Genomic DNA, 16,484 nt, shown 5'->3' on the forward strand with positions numbered 1-16,484 from the left:
AAATGTTAGGATCTCCATACATATAAATATACACGAGATTATTTCGCGGATTCATTTGACTCCAGACTGGACTTTACTCCCCTATACATGATCAAGACTTTTAAGTGTGTTACATCCTGTGGCGGGTCACACGAGATTGCCAGACCTGTAAAAAATGCGCCACTATTTGGAGACAGACTAGAATGTGTACCAATGTATGTTTGGATGGTATTTTCATTGGATCATGGGTAGTTCGACACGCCACATAAATCAAGAAACCAATAATATAATACCGAAAAGTGTATGATGTAATTACATACGATCTTAACACAAGGTAAAATGTCGTACAAGCCATTGAACAAAATACGACGAATTTCTTGCGTACAAGTGATTGGAGTCTAGCATGACCCCAGGAAATAACACGACTTTTGCAGGTCTCTAGTTAAATGGCGACTGACTTGTGAGTCGTCTCAACCGGTTTGCCCGTGATTCGATACTTCTATGGTTGAGGGTTTCTCACTGGCCCAGGGTCGAACAAAGCATAAAGGTATATGTGTATTTGAATTCTGGCCCATCTCCGGAGTGTAGTAACCACTTGTTCTCCCTCGCCACAGGTCCAGGGTGTCCCCGCGAGGGTAGCCGCAGCGGACGGGCGGTCCTCGCGACCAGGCGCTCGACGGGCGATGAATAATGCGGCGGGGATGGTCGTCAGAGAGCGGGCTCTCCATCAAACATTCACCCCGCGGCCGCGTTACCATCGTCGCGGCCCAGAGGCGAGCAGGGCGGGGCGGCAGCTAAAGGTCACCCCCCCCCCCACCCACGAAAGTAGCTCGGCCAAGCAGGTGAATACTGCAGCCGCCTATCTTCGAGCGCACGCGAGATGGCGACGAGTTACCGTAGCACGCACACCACGGTTAGACGTGTTCAGTTAACACGTACTTAGTTGACTTCCGTTTATGGGCCATCGTCACCCTGACTCGCGCTAGCAGTCCTCCAGCCATTGAACGGTGCTAACCCCGTGTGCATCAGTGAGAGACGATGCAAAACACGAGCGACAGCCATCCCTCGAGTGTATACAGGACTGGTGAAGTCTAGCCTGAAGGTGGAATACACCTGGGTAAAATGGGTCACTAAAGGTGGTAAAAGCGACTACAGAGGCTAGGGTCCTGCAAAACTTGCTTTGTTATTCTGACACAGTCTAGATCGCAACTGCGTGTATAATAGAATAACATTTGCAATTGAATCGCGGGCTAATCACACACGCCCCGAGCAATACAAGCCAATGGCCAACATCCAAAACCTTACCAGAAGGAATCGTGTGTGACCCGGAGAGGAGATGAAATGCTTTAGCATCCAAAGAACACTTGGCAGCGACCTTGGGTACCCCCTTCCCTCCTGGAACTAAGAAACCCCTCACTGAAGGCGGCCCACTTACGCTTGCAAAACTTCAAAACAATTTATTATGGACAATTTTTTGTATATTTTAAAGTATTCTGCCTATTGGTCAACATATGGGCAGTATACAACATACAAGCACCCTATCCAGAGATGAAAAACCATGCGCTTCACTCTCGGGCCGTGCCCCCCTCCCCCTCCTCCTTGCGAATGCAACATATTTGTGCCCTGGCAGCGACTATATTGTGCACACCTGTCTAAAGACTAGCCTGGCACCGGAAAATAACGTGAATTCCCCAAGTCTCATTCATTACCTATAGTTACACTCATAAGTCATATATATAATCAAGCTTTTTCAGTGTGTTCACATTCTACATACATAAAGTAAAGTTAACCAATCTTTTAGGTAGACCTAAATTAAATCTATTTTACATCATAAAGGGCCCCGCCTGCCTGGGCACGCATACGGTGTGCAGAGCTTCAAAAAACCATGCGATATGAAAACTTTCCATGATATCAGCGTGGATTCTGATTATGAAAAGCTTTTAAGAAAACGCTGCGGGCGAAAGGGAAGTTATGTTTCCGTATTTCGTTTTTAAACTGTTTTTATAGAAGAGAAAATGGTTAACGCGATTTTTCAGAATATTTTTTTAGGCATGAAACACCCGTACCGATTCTTGAAAGCACTCACGTGCCTTGCATTGCACCTTTATCTTCAATTATCCGTCATATAATATTAAGGTTACTGCTCAAATCTCACAGTTGTCCTATGCAGGACGAGAAGACTGCGTGTTAGTGCACAGCCTTGCGCTTAGAGGCGATACTGCGCTAGAAGCACCAGCGAGCATTGTTCTTATCATCCCACCTCACTAACACACATACACTCCTGACACGAAACAAACATTGTGACAATGTACGATAACATCCACACCGAGAACCATAATTGGCGTGTGAGATAGTGTAGTCGCAACTATACGTGTCGCAGTAATACGTGATAATGGGTAGTTGATTCAACTGCAAACAGTACTTATACGTTTCTTTATTTTCCTATTTAAATATGAGATATTGCTACACCCAACACTAGCAAAAATTCTTCTTACCATCGAAAAATATCCAAGAACCACGAACATTAAATACGTACCACTATTGGTTCTAAATGTACCTACCGAATACCTTAAAATATTACGAGTTATTTATCACTTTTTTTTGTTGCCATTCCACGCGGGGTAGACGAGTCTACACGACCCACGTCGCTCAACACCAAAAAGACGAAGTCTTTTAACCCCCACCCTCCTCCCTCCAAAAAAAAATCACGTGTAAAGGCTAAGCCCGGGCGAAGGAGGGGCTTTAAGTCCCGCCCGGGCTTGCCGGGTTAATAAACAAGCTCTTTATGAAAATATAAAAAAAAGGTGCATGTTAACCCCCTCCCGCCCTTCAGAACCAGCTTGCACTACATTCTCATCCCACTCTCTCTCGCTCGCTCTTCCTTCCCGGCAGGTCGAACACAAACACACCCTAGGCAAACATTAAATTTTTTATTCCTTCAAAAAACACAGGCTCGCTCGCGGGCCGCTAGGAGGGAACTAAGCATGTGGGTTCTGGAGAGGGGAGGGGAAAGGGGAGAATAACGGAATAATGGCAGCAAAGTAGCGTTGGCCCAAGGCGTGTTTCCTTATAAATGCTTCACAGCGAAATTTAATTACTAAAAATAAAAATAATAAACTACCCGCAGTCTGCGCGCGCACGCAGCCATTTTTACCTTCAGAGCCAGGGGCCTGAACCCGTCTGACCTCTGACCGCCCTCCACCCGGTGACAGAGCGCGGCAGTGGCGACGACCACAGGAGCGGTGTGTCTGCAGCAACTCGTGGACCACGGCACGGCTTTAGAAGAACCACTCAATGGCGTTTTCTTACAACGTTTTACAATACCAATTAAGCATTATACGAGATGGATTTACTTGTTGCAGGAACAAAAAGATTTTTATGTTCGACAGCTAGAACCTTTTCAGAGATAAATTTGCACGAGGTTTAAGTGAAGAGTCTCCTACAATGTATATTTATCGAACGACTTTAAACTGAAGTGAGACGTCAAGGAAAAAAAACGCGTGATAGCAAAAGTCTAGTTGAAAATTAAAGTTTCGTAACTTACAGCAACATTACACATTATGTCGGCACTTTTTAGTTACTTTCGCTACCAGATCTTCAGTGTCGTTACTTACGTGAATTTTATGACGTGTAGAAGCTATCGTCTAATTATTTTTCCAGTGTATAACGAACTAGCTGTGCTTGACACATGAATTTCTCTTGTGTAACAAGTCTTACTATTCATTACACTGCAATAAGGTATGCTCGCGCCAGCCGTTTCTTCCTTGTGATTGGCCGCCTTCTGCAAGACGGCCTATCTGAAAGCGTTTGGTGTGCTGACAGCATGGAGGTAAGAAAAATAAGAACGAACCCTCACCCTCCTTTCTTATCTGCACAGCAAAACAATTATTGGGTATAATTAAGTTAAACACTAATTTCTTGCAGATGTGTTATTATGATTTTTTAGCAATATTAACTAGATGATGGCAACTTGACAATTTTTCCTAGCGAGTTCTCTTCAGGCTATTAAAAATTTTTATAGCATATTAGTGTTTATACCACTAAGATTTATTTTTCTATCCAATAGCTAACCAGTTGATTTCAACTTAATAACAAACACCCAATCCACCGACTAAGAAATCCATGGCTGACAGTGGGTGTGTACCCGAAAGAAACTGAACTAATCACGATGTTAAAGGGTTTAATACACAGCTGGTCTCGAAATAATTCATGCCCCTGCTCACGTTTTCCAGACGTGCGGCAACCCAGCGGTGTTATCGTGTAAACCTTCCTGCCGGGTGACCGCCTAACACGGCCGCTAAGTCCGAGGGCGCGCTAAGCCGCCCGACGACAGACGGAGTTAGCCGAGCCTGATGGCAGATAGCGAGACGCGCCTCGGAGGATTCCCTTCGCAGGAAGGGCGGGCGACGCGATTCCATTGAAGCCAGCGAGGGGCACCTAGCGAGCGATCGCAAAAACAGCAAGCCGGGGACCAACTCCAAAAGGGGAGGCCTAAATGAGGTCATCGGAGCGTGAACGTGCTATCGCGCGAATCCCTAAACCCACCTCCGGCGCCATCAGCATCAGACAGTGATGCGAAACTTTCGCACCGCCGCCATTGTGTTCCGCCACGCCCTTTGTCTCACGAGCCTGCCTCTCGATCCCCCCGGTTAGCTCCGGACCACAACTAGAGTTGGTTCGCGGAGGAACCATTATGCTTGGTATATACATTCACGTCTTCAATAAACTAAATTATTTGCTACCATTTCCGATTACTTTTGAATACCACACCATGTACCCATTGCCACTTTTTGTATTGAAAAAAATGATCGACACATGCCACATTTTGCCGACAAAATCACTCAGAAGTTTAGAAATTACATTTTATTAATTAACAAATGACCACCATTCTAATTTACTATGTAAGAGTTCTAAAAATAAAAATAAAATTTTAAGATTTAATAAACATATTTCGTCATTTTGTAAATAATGAATAATAAAGTATTGTTTATGCATGAATATATTTTTTAAATTTAACTATAATGTAATTTTTATAATTGCAGGCTATGTTTAAGTATGAAATAAACGCTAGAGTTTGATGCTTCTACCTGAAAAATGTTTTATGAATAAGTTGTGAAATTTAATTAGATCATTGATGTCAAAATTCATACCGTTAGTTTTTTTTTTTTTTTTTACTTCGAGCCACAAACCCATAATCAAGATCCTCCACATTCGTATAACTAATTTGCAATCCTAATGCAAATGAAACTAGCCGCTGAACAAGCCTAACAAAGAAGTAAAATTTAAAACAAAATTTTAATAAAACTTTTTTTTGAATGTCTACAGTTAGTGGAAATTTTTTTATACAAATCAAAATCAAAATCTGTGTATCCATTAATAATCCACGCGAAACCATTATTCAAAATTATATAAAAAAAATACTACTTGAATTTGAAGTAAAAAAATTTACGTGTGGCTTCATTGTAAGAAAAATGCCGTCGTATTCTATTTATAAGTAACGTGCCAACATCAGTGCTCAAAACAACCAACTCTCACGTTTCCCAGTTGTGTTCTACCCATGAACGCGGCAGCCACGATGTACACAGGCACTGTGCGGGTTGCCGCGTCACAACTCCGCAGGCGAAACAAAAAATAGCCCGACACCTGTATGTGACAAAGTACCAAATAAATTACTGGCCAGACGTTTCAGTTGAGTCAGCTAATCGTTCTGTAACGTTGACACGCGCTGACGCGAGATACTGGGTAACACCTGTACGAGGTTATACAGCACCCCGCGCGAGGTTATACAGCACCCCGCGCGAGGTTATACAGCACCCCGTGCGAGGTTGTAAGGCACTTTGTGCGATGTTATGCAGCACTATATGCTACGTTAGACAGCATTATGCGCCATACAACACTATGTGCGGGGCTAGCTAGACAGCACTATGTGAAAGCTTCAAGTATAACTGAAAAAGTAAAGCTGTGGAGGTTGTGGCCTCCAATGAAATGAGGTTTTGGCGCGCTATTCAATTATTGCTATCTCTGAGAAAAAAGTGTAGTTCGCTCATTGTGCCAACAGTTAATAATTTTAAAAAAAAAAATTACTTCAAACAAACGATGCAAAAGTAAGCTTATTAGACACAACAAAAGATATTGGGTATCATTAATAACCATACAAAAACTACCAACCCCACTTGTTTTTACGATTTTAGGGAATTCAACTCCCACGGAATGTGAATGGAGTGAGTTGGGTTTAAAAATACATATTGCATACTTCCGAATCCACTAGTACTAGAGGTGAGGAACTATGAAATAACCATAAAACACACACACATATATAAATATATATATAATCTTCCAATTTTTCAAATTCTGAAGTTACGCACGTGTATTTGGAAACTAAAAAAGCAGGTTTTTTTTATATAACATTTTGAGAGATTCCAACACAGTGGTGCAAATGGGGTACGTTCAGATTTAAGAAGAAAAAAATAATTTTTTCAAAATTTACTAGAACCAGAGGTAATAAACTACGAATGAACAACGTGCATACATGAAAGTATTTAAGACGTTCAGGCGAGGTAGCGAATAAGCACTGCCTTGTTGAGACACAACAACCGTGACCTGACTCGCGGGCCGTATTCCGGAAGGCGTCCGAACCGAATCCCAGTAAGGGAATAGATCGGCAACCATTTTAATAAACTGTGCCCTGCGCGAGACTAGATACAGTTGCACATCGCGAAACAAGCACACTACTTGACGTATCTACACACCATTTGTTTATTTACGTTTACATGAGCGTAATGGAAGTCAACGTATATCAGCATGTCTGATTTACACCTGGCGAATATTCTTTAATTCTTATCAACATTTGGCAACACCATTTTTGGTAACTAAAATAAATTATTCATACATACGTACATACCATCAACAGATTGTGTTTTTATATTTTATTTTTACATTAAGTAAAAACTAAGAACCATAGATATGCCTTATATGAAATAACCAAACCAACGGACCGAGATATGTATTAAAAATTACAGTAGCAATTAATAAAGAAATTAATATTTATTATATTTTACACGGAGTATAGTGTTAATAATGTAATAATACATTTAAGAAAAGGTTTTAAAAAAATCACCGTTCTTGGGTTTCGAACTTGCAACTAACCATACTCTTGCTTATTTGTATATTGTACTTTACCACTCTACTACAGAGATACGGCAGAAATGTAGAATAAATTATGGGTATTCAACGTTGTTATAATAATTTTCTCAAGTACTTTTTAAGTTGCGATTATTTATTGTTATGGCCATTAAAGTTTACAAAAAGTATTCCAGGTTACTTCCGCTATCATAAAGTTTTATTTGGATTACCGATACGCCTGGTACGTACCCAGATGTTCACGAAAGTGAATAAATACGAGTTCATGGCGCCAGACTAGGGTCCGCCATATGGACTAAATCGCCGAAAAAGTGAGGTCTGCGCATGTGCAAACGTTTCGGCGACAGATAAGTTTCGGACAGCAGAATTAAAATCCGTTACTTAAAAATAAGTAACTGAAAGTGACCTATTTTGGGAGCAGTAATGTGTACTAGGAATACGTCTTGGGAATATGTGTAGCATATTCAACACCTCAACCATTATTTTTGTCTTTTGTAATACCGGATATAGAGAAAGTTATTTTTTTTCTATATGCGTTCCTTAGTTTGTTTTACCATTAAAAAAAAAGCATATCTAAGAAGCAAATCAAAACGAGTAGGGGAGAGCTAAGAAACTTAATGCAAATAACATATTAATTTAACGCGTTAAGTTGTACGTTTATCTTTTTAATATTATTATTTTTATTATAAAATCATATCACTAAAGCTAAACAAGCTGAAGTTAACATATTCGTAATGATTAATAAACGTACTCCTTTTTTTAAAACTTTCTAAAATTCTAGCCATTATGGTGAAAAAGGGATAATACTATGGTTTTATTATTGAATAATATCATCTAATAATCTAATCAAAATGTGTTAAAAATATTCGTAAAGATATATCGTTTTCCTGACGTCACGGCAGCCATTTTGAACTACCCTAACCTCCAAAATTTTACAAAAATTGGCCAAGAATGACTAAAAATTTGCCAAAAGTTGCCAAAACATCCACTTTATATAAAAATTCCGTTTCAAACACCTTAAGAAAAATAATAATTTAAAATTCAAAAATCCATTTTCGAGGAGAAACCCCTCGAAAAAATTCAAAAATTAGAATTTCAAATTGCCTCAAAAGACTTTTTGACTTCGAAAAAAAAATACTCTAAGAGGCTTAAATTCCAATAAACGTTTGGAAACATTTTACCTCGTCCATTAGGATGTAATGGCCGCCATTTTGAATTGTTACGTAACTGTTACAATTTTAGTTACGGCTGCCATCTTGAAAATCCATATATTTAATGCTATAAAATCGGATAAAATTTAAAAGTATTTAAAAAAATTACATAATAAAAATTTTAATAAAAAAATTCCGGTACTTCGAAATTGAAAATCCGTATTTATTAGCTAGAAAATCTTAAAAATACTAAGTTTAACAAAAAATTCTTTAAATACAATTTCAATGAAATTTTATTAAATTACGTACTTACGTAATGGAGCTCGTGTGAAGCTGCGAGTTATTAGCTATTGGATTACTAAACATACGTAAAATGAGTGTCGATATAGTGACTTTAGGATTCTGTAACGCACTTTTCATTCAAAAACATTTTAAACGCCAAACTTGTATCTTACTCTTTCCAAAAAGTGCAATTTAAATACAAAAAAAAATATAATTTTGAACGATGTAAAATCGTGCTTCCGGCAGTCCGTAGGTGCTTCCAAGCCTGGGGCCAAATTAATTAGACAGAACTTTCTGCTTTTTTTTGCGATATTTTTGAGGGGTTTTTTTTAGCAACCAGCATTTTTATGGCCGATTCACCCGCATCAATTAATAATTACATTCCACGATGATGAATTACTTGGAGGAACGTGAAATATTTCTCTTTTGAAACAGCGAAATTCCAGATTCGTCCGAATTTTAAAACTGCGTTCCGATTCGCACCGAGCCAAAGCCCTGTTTCGCCTTCATCCCCCCCTCCCCCCACCCCTAACTCTACCCGGGTCGACCCTTTATTGTCACTATTCCCTTTTGTAAATTATACATGTGCAAACAAATCGTGGAGAAAGGGAAATCGAAATGAACTCAAAACCTTTTTTTTTTTTTGTGTTAAATATAAAGTTGATTACACAACGCGAATGTCATGACAATGCACTGTTATGCGTGGTTTTTTTCTCTCCCTGGAATTTATCAGAGTTTCGATGGGTTTTTTTAATAACCACTGGGAATTAACACGCGTCCCAGGGAAATCCCATACGTAGCGGGAGACGCAGAAAGTTTCCAGTCCCCCCCCCCCTCCTCCTTCACAAGAAACATCACCGGCTCGAACCCCTTCCGGGCGAGAAGCCGGACAAATGGATCGATTTGCGGCGCGACGCAAGGAGAACGCCGAGGCACCGCGCACGAGTTGCGGCTGGTCAGGCGAACACTGCCACCGTGCGTCAACTCCGGCCGCGTTCCACACGGAGCACAACGACCAAGCGAGTGCAGATACATTTCCAGGGCGTTCAAGGCCAGGTCACACACACCCTCCATGCCAGGCAATTCATTCCCAAGGTTAGTAGAGCGAGGTTGTCTCGATCCCGTAAGAACAATGTAGACAGCCCGACATCTGCAGCCCCGCCGTTCCCAACCGTAATACTACACCTGCTGACTGACGGCTTTCTCTTAGCAGCTCGGCTCGTTTCACATGTCTGATACGCAATACTTATAGTATTTTATTTATGCTTTGTTGATTACTGTTAATTATAATCGTTTTGATATGCTTTTCAAATGACAAAATGCTGTGACTGAAAACAAGGATGAATTATTTAAACATATTTTTTAGTGACAGTAAAACTTTCCAAAATATCAATGATGAATCCATGAATTTTTAAAAATTTATATAATTAACATGTAACTAGTAAACAAAATGGTTTATTTGTATTTATTTCTCAGCAAGATTATAATGTTTAAAATAATTGCATATCAATTTCTTAGTGTTTAATAAAAGTAGCCATAGCTCATTAAAACGTTTTGGGAATGTTTACAATATAAATAAACTGAAGTTAGATTTAAAAATAAATTTCTAACATGAATAGAGCAGTTTTTCGTGTAATCGTTTCATCCTCTTTTGCATCATACTGGAGCGTTTTCTTCACTTTTACTTCGTCAAATGAAAGAACAACAATGCGTTCGAAGTCTAGCAACGAAGAACGTGCTACATTCAAAAATTCTAACATATTTACTAGGATACCTTTTCTCATGTCAAATGAAGATGCCTATCGTTGAAGAGTTGAAAGTCCAGGAAATGGAAAGTTAAGTTTATGTTTTAAAAGTAAATAACATCGCTTACTGAAATAACGCAAAGTGAAAGCGAGAGCTATTTCCTCATTGATCCAGTTTACTCTTTTTTTCAAAGAAAATGTCAATTTAATTTTTTGAAAAGAAAAAAAACACTTGAAGAATATTCCGCATGCGGAACTCTAACGAAGAACGTTTTTTGTTTGTTTTTAAGATTTACGTTTTCTTTTTTGAGTTTTTTCATGACTTCCAAATTTAAAACTGACTTTCTTTCGGCAAGAAACAAATTTTCTTTAAGAATTTGGATTTCCTTCCTAAGCATTTCAACCGAGTCATTGTTAGAACAAGACTTTGAATGCTTTAACTGACTACATGAACAGGTTTATTACTCACTCACATTTTCATTTGAATCTACGATTAATTTACATAACATTTTTTTTTTGTTTTCCCTGCATTTAACTCGGTCTTCTCGGCGCACACGACTTTCCAATGTTTCTACAGGTGTTGTCATTCCAAGTTTTAATGAAGGTACAGCATTTGGTTTAAGACGTCTTTTAGCGCATGCATTTAACAACTCAGCTGTAAAGTGATCTGAACATATGTAAGTTGTTTTTGGATTCCACTCACAATCACGTCGGCATTTCTGAACCCACACTTTCAACAGATGATCATCACATGGGAATCGATGATATTTTATATGATTTGTTTCAGGTAAAGATTTTGTTTTTACAAATTATTTGTACACACATCCACTGTACACCGCGTACCTGGCATTGTAATGTTTAAATACAACTTGTTAACAGCGTTTAGCCTAACAAAACAAATTCACTTTAAATTCGTGTTCTTAACGTTTTGCCTGCTAGTTATAATTAACGAAGCACCTGTGCACTTATGATATAAGCAACACCAACATTTTATTTTATGACACACGCACTCTCAATTAAACTCCTCACAACAATAACTTCCCCTGCATTACGCTGTAGTTTGACACGTTATTACGAGCAGATGTGCTTGTAAACTAAGTAACTGATAGGAGCGGACGGGCTGGCAAGCCGAGCCGAGGCTGCAAGTGACGCGATGCGCAGAACGATGCGCAAGCGATCGAGGCAACCTCTCTCTAATAACCTTGATTCATTCCCACGTTGTTATGTTAGATTTATTGCAATTCCCATGCATGATCCTCTACGCATTTTTTTCCCATACACAGGATGTCTATACATCAATTTTCCAGTTTCAATTATATATTATACCAGTTTAATTTACACTATTTACAACAAATCTTTTTTTTCTTATAAATGTTCAATGTGTGCACCAATAATTATACGACACACATCCAACCTAAAGTCCAATTTTTCCCACCTTTAGTTAACAAGTCCGGAGTAACGGAAGCAAATAGTCTTTTCAATTCTGTGTCTCAACTCTGGCAAATCATTAGGTAGCTTCGGAACGTAGACACGATCTTTTATAAAGGCCCAAAGGGAAAAAAAAATCGCATGGCGTTATGTCAGTTGAACGTGGAGGCGAGCGAAAATGTGCTCTATCATTTCGAGCATTTCGGCCAATCCAACGGTCAGGGACTTCGCCGTTCAACCACTCTTGTACAAAGATATTCCAATGGGTAGGGGCTCCACCCTGTTGCCAAATAAAGTTTACAGGTTCATCCTCTATTAAAACGCTCAGGAGTCGCCACTTTGCATATGTGGCTCTGCAAGCGAGAAAAGAACAAAGCAGAACTCGTTCATGCACTTATCTAAAACTGTTTGCGTTACACTTTGTGACCTTTAACCAACACACTTCAACGCTCACAGTTAGTTGATACTATTAATATTTATAACTGGGACATTATTTTATGAACAGACTGTATTTTACTGCCTCGTTTCTGCCCCCAATTATTTCAATGACAATTTTAGCGGAAGTTGTGGAACTTTATTAGTTAAACATTATTCAGAGCCTTAGTGTTCCATCTTTAAGACTTCTCATTTTATTTGCAATAAACCAGTTGTTCAGCTGTGAACTCAAAGGAACGTACCCGCCTTGGGAAGCATTTTAGACCATAGTTAATTTTCAACTTATTATTTAGTTATAAACCTGCAGCCGACGTACATGTCGGTCGAATCCAGCACAAAATGTCTCTTTCTTGCAGAATATAAATGAAGAAAATCCAGAAGAAAAACTTCCTTTTGTACAAAATGTCAGTAATATTCATGAACAAGTAGCTTATTATAAAAACTTTAATTATGTGTTTAGTTTTAAATGTAATACAGATACCGCTAGGGCATTACAGTTATTTGCTTCACTAATAAGAACAGATTGTACAAGTAACGTTCTTTAAATGATTCATGCAGTGGGGAATTTTTATTTAATACAATGGACATATGCCATTGCAGTTTTTTCACTGTTTGTCATGAAATCAAAGTTGAAGACTGCAAAATTAGGAATAAAAATGACAACATAAATTCACATATAACAAACCTAAACCAGGAGGTGTCGAACAGATGGACCCAACAATGAGACTAAACATATATTATGGACAACACAACGGCGACAGCCCCTACGAACGCAGTAGGTTTCCTGTGACACAAACAGTTTAAGGTTGGTTAGTTCGCGAAAATCACTGCCCCGACTCAGAAACCACACCTTCAATAACCAAAGGAATCTTAACAGTTCCAACTAATTACTTCCTGGTAGAAACTACGCCGGATTCTGACATTACAGTTCTGTGTGCTGTTTGTAAACAAGGTAAACACGCTCCAGCAGGGAGGAAGAATGTCCCCGCTGTCGAGTAAACAAGGTTTTTTTTAATGATTAATGCGGGTTCATGCTCATTGAGAGTTAGCTCAGTACAAATAAAATAACAATTATCCCTGTATAATTAATATAACACGCCTTCTTCGTTAATCTGAGGAGACCATTATTAATACGTTACGTTGCAATATACACGCTGTAAGGTTACGTAGAATTTCTCTATTAATCCACGGACGAAAAAATCCAGTGGGTGGGAAATATTAACGAAATTTCGGAAGGCTCTTACTGCAGTAAGGTGTAATCGTAATCGGCTACCGTCCGCAAAATAAGCCATTGTTATTTGGCCAGGCGATTCGTGACGCGTTTGATTCCACACCAGAATTGCTGCGATTCGTGTGCTGGCAGTAGGCGTGTACCTGAAAGAAAATCAACCTATCACGACGATGCTACCAATCAGATGATGGTATATTGTTTTTAACACACAGCTGGCCTGGATATATTTTAGGACAAAAAAATGCCCTAAAAAACGGTGTTTGGCTCGGTGCGGTTGGGGAGTTTAAACGTGCAAACATCGTTACTCCCTCCCCACCATCGCGACTCATACCGCCCCACTGGCTAACCAACCACTATCCCCTGACGGGGATGTAATCGCTAGGGGTTGGCGCGGGCGACACGCCACATCCCCCTCGCAAAACCGTCGCTAAACCCCCTCCAACCCCTCCGCAAGTCCCTTTTCTTCATCCCTCGCCGCGCAATTTCCACCCCGCGGCCCCGCCGCCCCCGGAACAGATTGTAATCAAGGGTGGGCGCGTGGGGCTGATGGGGGGTTAGTGGCTGTCAGTACAGTCGCCTCCAATTACCTCGCACGTCATCCACGCTACCCCCTCCCCCCAACCCAACACCAGGGGAGCAAGATCGTGCAGTCTTCTACAAACCCCCTTACCCCCTCCCTTTCCGAGGGATGAGGATCTCTGAAATATCCGTCAGTTCGGCTGGCCAGCTGACGACCTCGGATGTCTATAGGCTGATATTCCAAGTTATTTTGCTTCTATGGTTTTTCCCCCCATTATTTTAACTGCGTTTATTTACATAATTAATGATTTTATATTTCAATTTTTTTTCAATTTAATATGTTTACTTAAGTTTCCCAAAAATTACAATCATGAATTTTATTAGGGAATAAAGGAAATCCCAAATTCTATGCATTTATTAATAATATACTAAAACTAAAGAGTATAGGATATTACTTCCTTCACGTGGCATTAACAAAACACTCAAGCTTTATTAAAAGCGTGTAGTTGTTTCGTAGGGTTTTTGTCTCTTTAAGCTGTTGAATAAAAAAAATTTCCTCAAATTCATCGGTGTCCTTTCATTCCGTATCATTCTGTCTTGTTTCTCTCATGTCATGAGACAGCGCCATCTAGCGCCTCGCCGGTCAAGTTCCGAGCTGGCATTGTCTAAGTGTGTTCTATCACCCACTAACATATAAAGTACCACGAAGTGTGAAACATACAGTATATCTAATTGTACAATTATTCTTCTCCGGTCCTAATTCATAATTACACTATGGGTTGCACTTGCGGGCTTATTTGTGTATCTCCTCCAAGGCACATCTCCCCCACTACTACTTTTTCTCCCCTGAGCGGTAGACTAGCCTGGAGTTTGCGCAAATGCCGTGTTAAATTGAAACAAACGGCCAACTTCGAAGAGCAATTTACAGTCAAGAAATGGCTGCGGCACGAGATAAAAGTGTTCCTAAGTAGGTCAGCCTCTCTTTTTTTTATACTTTTCTTGCTTTTTACCCTCTTTCCCTTTGGAATCCCACTAAAAAAAAACTTTTCCGTGGTTTTGGAACATCCGTTATGAAAGACGAGCCACGAAAAGTGTTGCGGACAGTAACTTTTTTTTTTGCTTTTTATGACTATGTTAAAGTTTTTGCAAAGACGTATTAACCCTATTTTATTTTATTTTTGCATTTTAGTTGGAGAATTGTTATTTCTTCATACTTACCATGATTGATGCACTGAACATGCTAACGAAGTAGTTTTATAAATTATTTTGTTCATATTATGTGTGTTTTAATACATTATTTAATTGACTTCATATTAAACCTATATGTAAGAGTTTATTTATGGTTTCATCCATCAAGTATTTATTTATTGGTCCTAAAAAACTTAAATGTCGATTTATATTTTAAAACATGCACAAAATGAAAGCATATGTTCAAGTGGTATACCGTTTCGTAATAACAGTTTGTATATAATACTAGCTGTACCCTGCCACGCTTCGCTGTGGCACATTGTGATTGAATAGTTGAGAAATGAGAAACAAAACAAAGAATACATTTCATATAAGTTTAATTTTGCAATACTTGTGGATGTACAATATTTTTTTTTGTTTTTCCACTGTATGCGCAGATATAAAGACTATCTGGTTTTCCGACTTGGGAACACGCAACATACAGTTGTCCATGTGAAAAGCAATCCGCATCTAAATCTAAACCACACAATTCTAAAGATTGAACTTGAGCTTTATTGATTGTGATTGCAAATGCTAATCGAATTGGGAATTGCAATCTTTTAAATTGAAATGGTGTATTGGTCGGGATCATGGGTATCCGAGAAATGAGGACATCTTTACCTTTGAAAGGCCCCGTTAAAATCGTTGCTTCCACTACGTTATTCATTAATTTCTTAACTGAAAGTCGGGTGCCGTTGCAGAGTTTTGGCTGATTAATATTCCGCAAGAGGATAATTGGCACACCTATTTTCAATTTAAGTATGTGTGTTGGTATCCCTGGCAGATCAAGTGAGTTTAAAAATTCCGTAGAACAAATTAATTAAATTAAAAATTAAAAAAAAAGTATAGGGTCTAAGGAGTTCAAAAAATGAATAGCCTAGAACCATCTACATGCAATCCCACATCAAGTGGTGATAGACCCATACAAAACATAACCTCTACTTACGATTGATGCAATTTTTGTTATTGGCGATAGACCTAATTAATTAAATTAAAAATTAAAAAAAGGTATAGGGTCTAAGGAGTTCAAAAACTGAATAGCCTAGAACCATCTTCATGCAATCCCACATCAAGTGGTGATAGACCCATACAAAACATAATCTCTACTTACGATTTGGATTACGGCGCAGCTCAATCGAGACACGATCACACTAAAGTTCCTCATTCATATTGTATAATTAATCCCATACCGGTACGCTTAGTCATTTTTTTAATTATTGCACCTCACAATAAAAGCATTCTCATTGTATATAGCCATTTCCCTCTCGCTTTACTTGACGTAGTTTTTTCCATTGCTAAGAGAAATCCTTTGGCACGGAGAAACGTTGCCATAACAGAAAATGCGTG

The 16,484-nt window shown here is 39.1% G+C and overlaps 1 protein-coding gene across 1 annotated transcript in view; it reads right to left on the reverse strand.

Moving 5' to 3' along the window:
• Positions 1-16,484, reverse strand: part of LOC134527831 (uncharacterized) — a 974,295-nt gene that overhangs the window by 376,536 nt on the left and 581,275 nt on the right. The gene's annotated exons all lie outside the window — the stretch shown is intronic.

The sequence above is a fragment of the Bacillus rossius genome, chromosome 1 (assembly GCF_032445375.1).
Source record: "Bacillus rossius redtenbacheri isolate Brsri chromosome 1, Brsri_v3, whole genome shotgun sequence".
In the NCBI taxonomy this organism is placed as follows: domain Eukaryota; kingdom Metazoa; phylum Arthropoda; class Insecta; order Phasmatodea; family Bacillidae; genus Bacillus; species Bacillus rossius.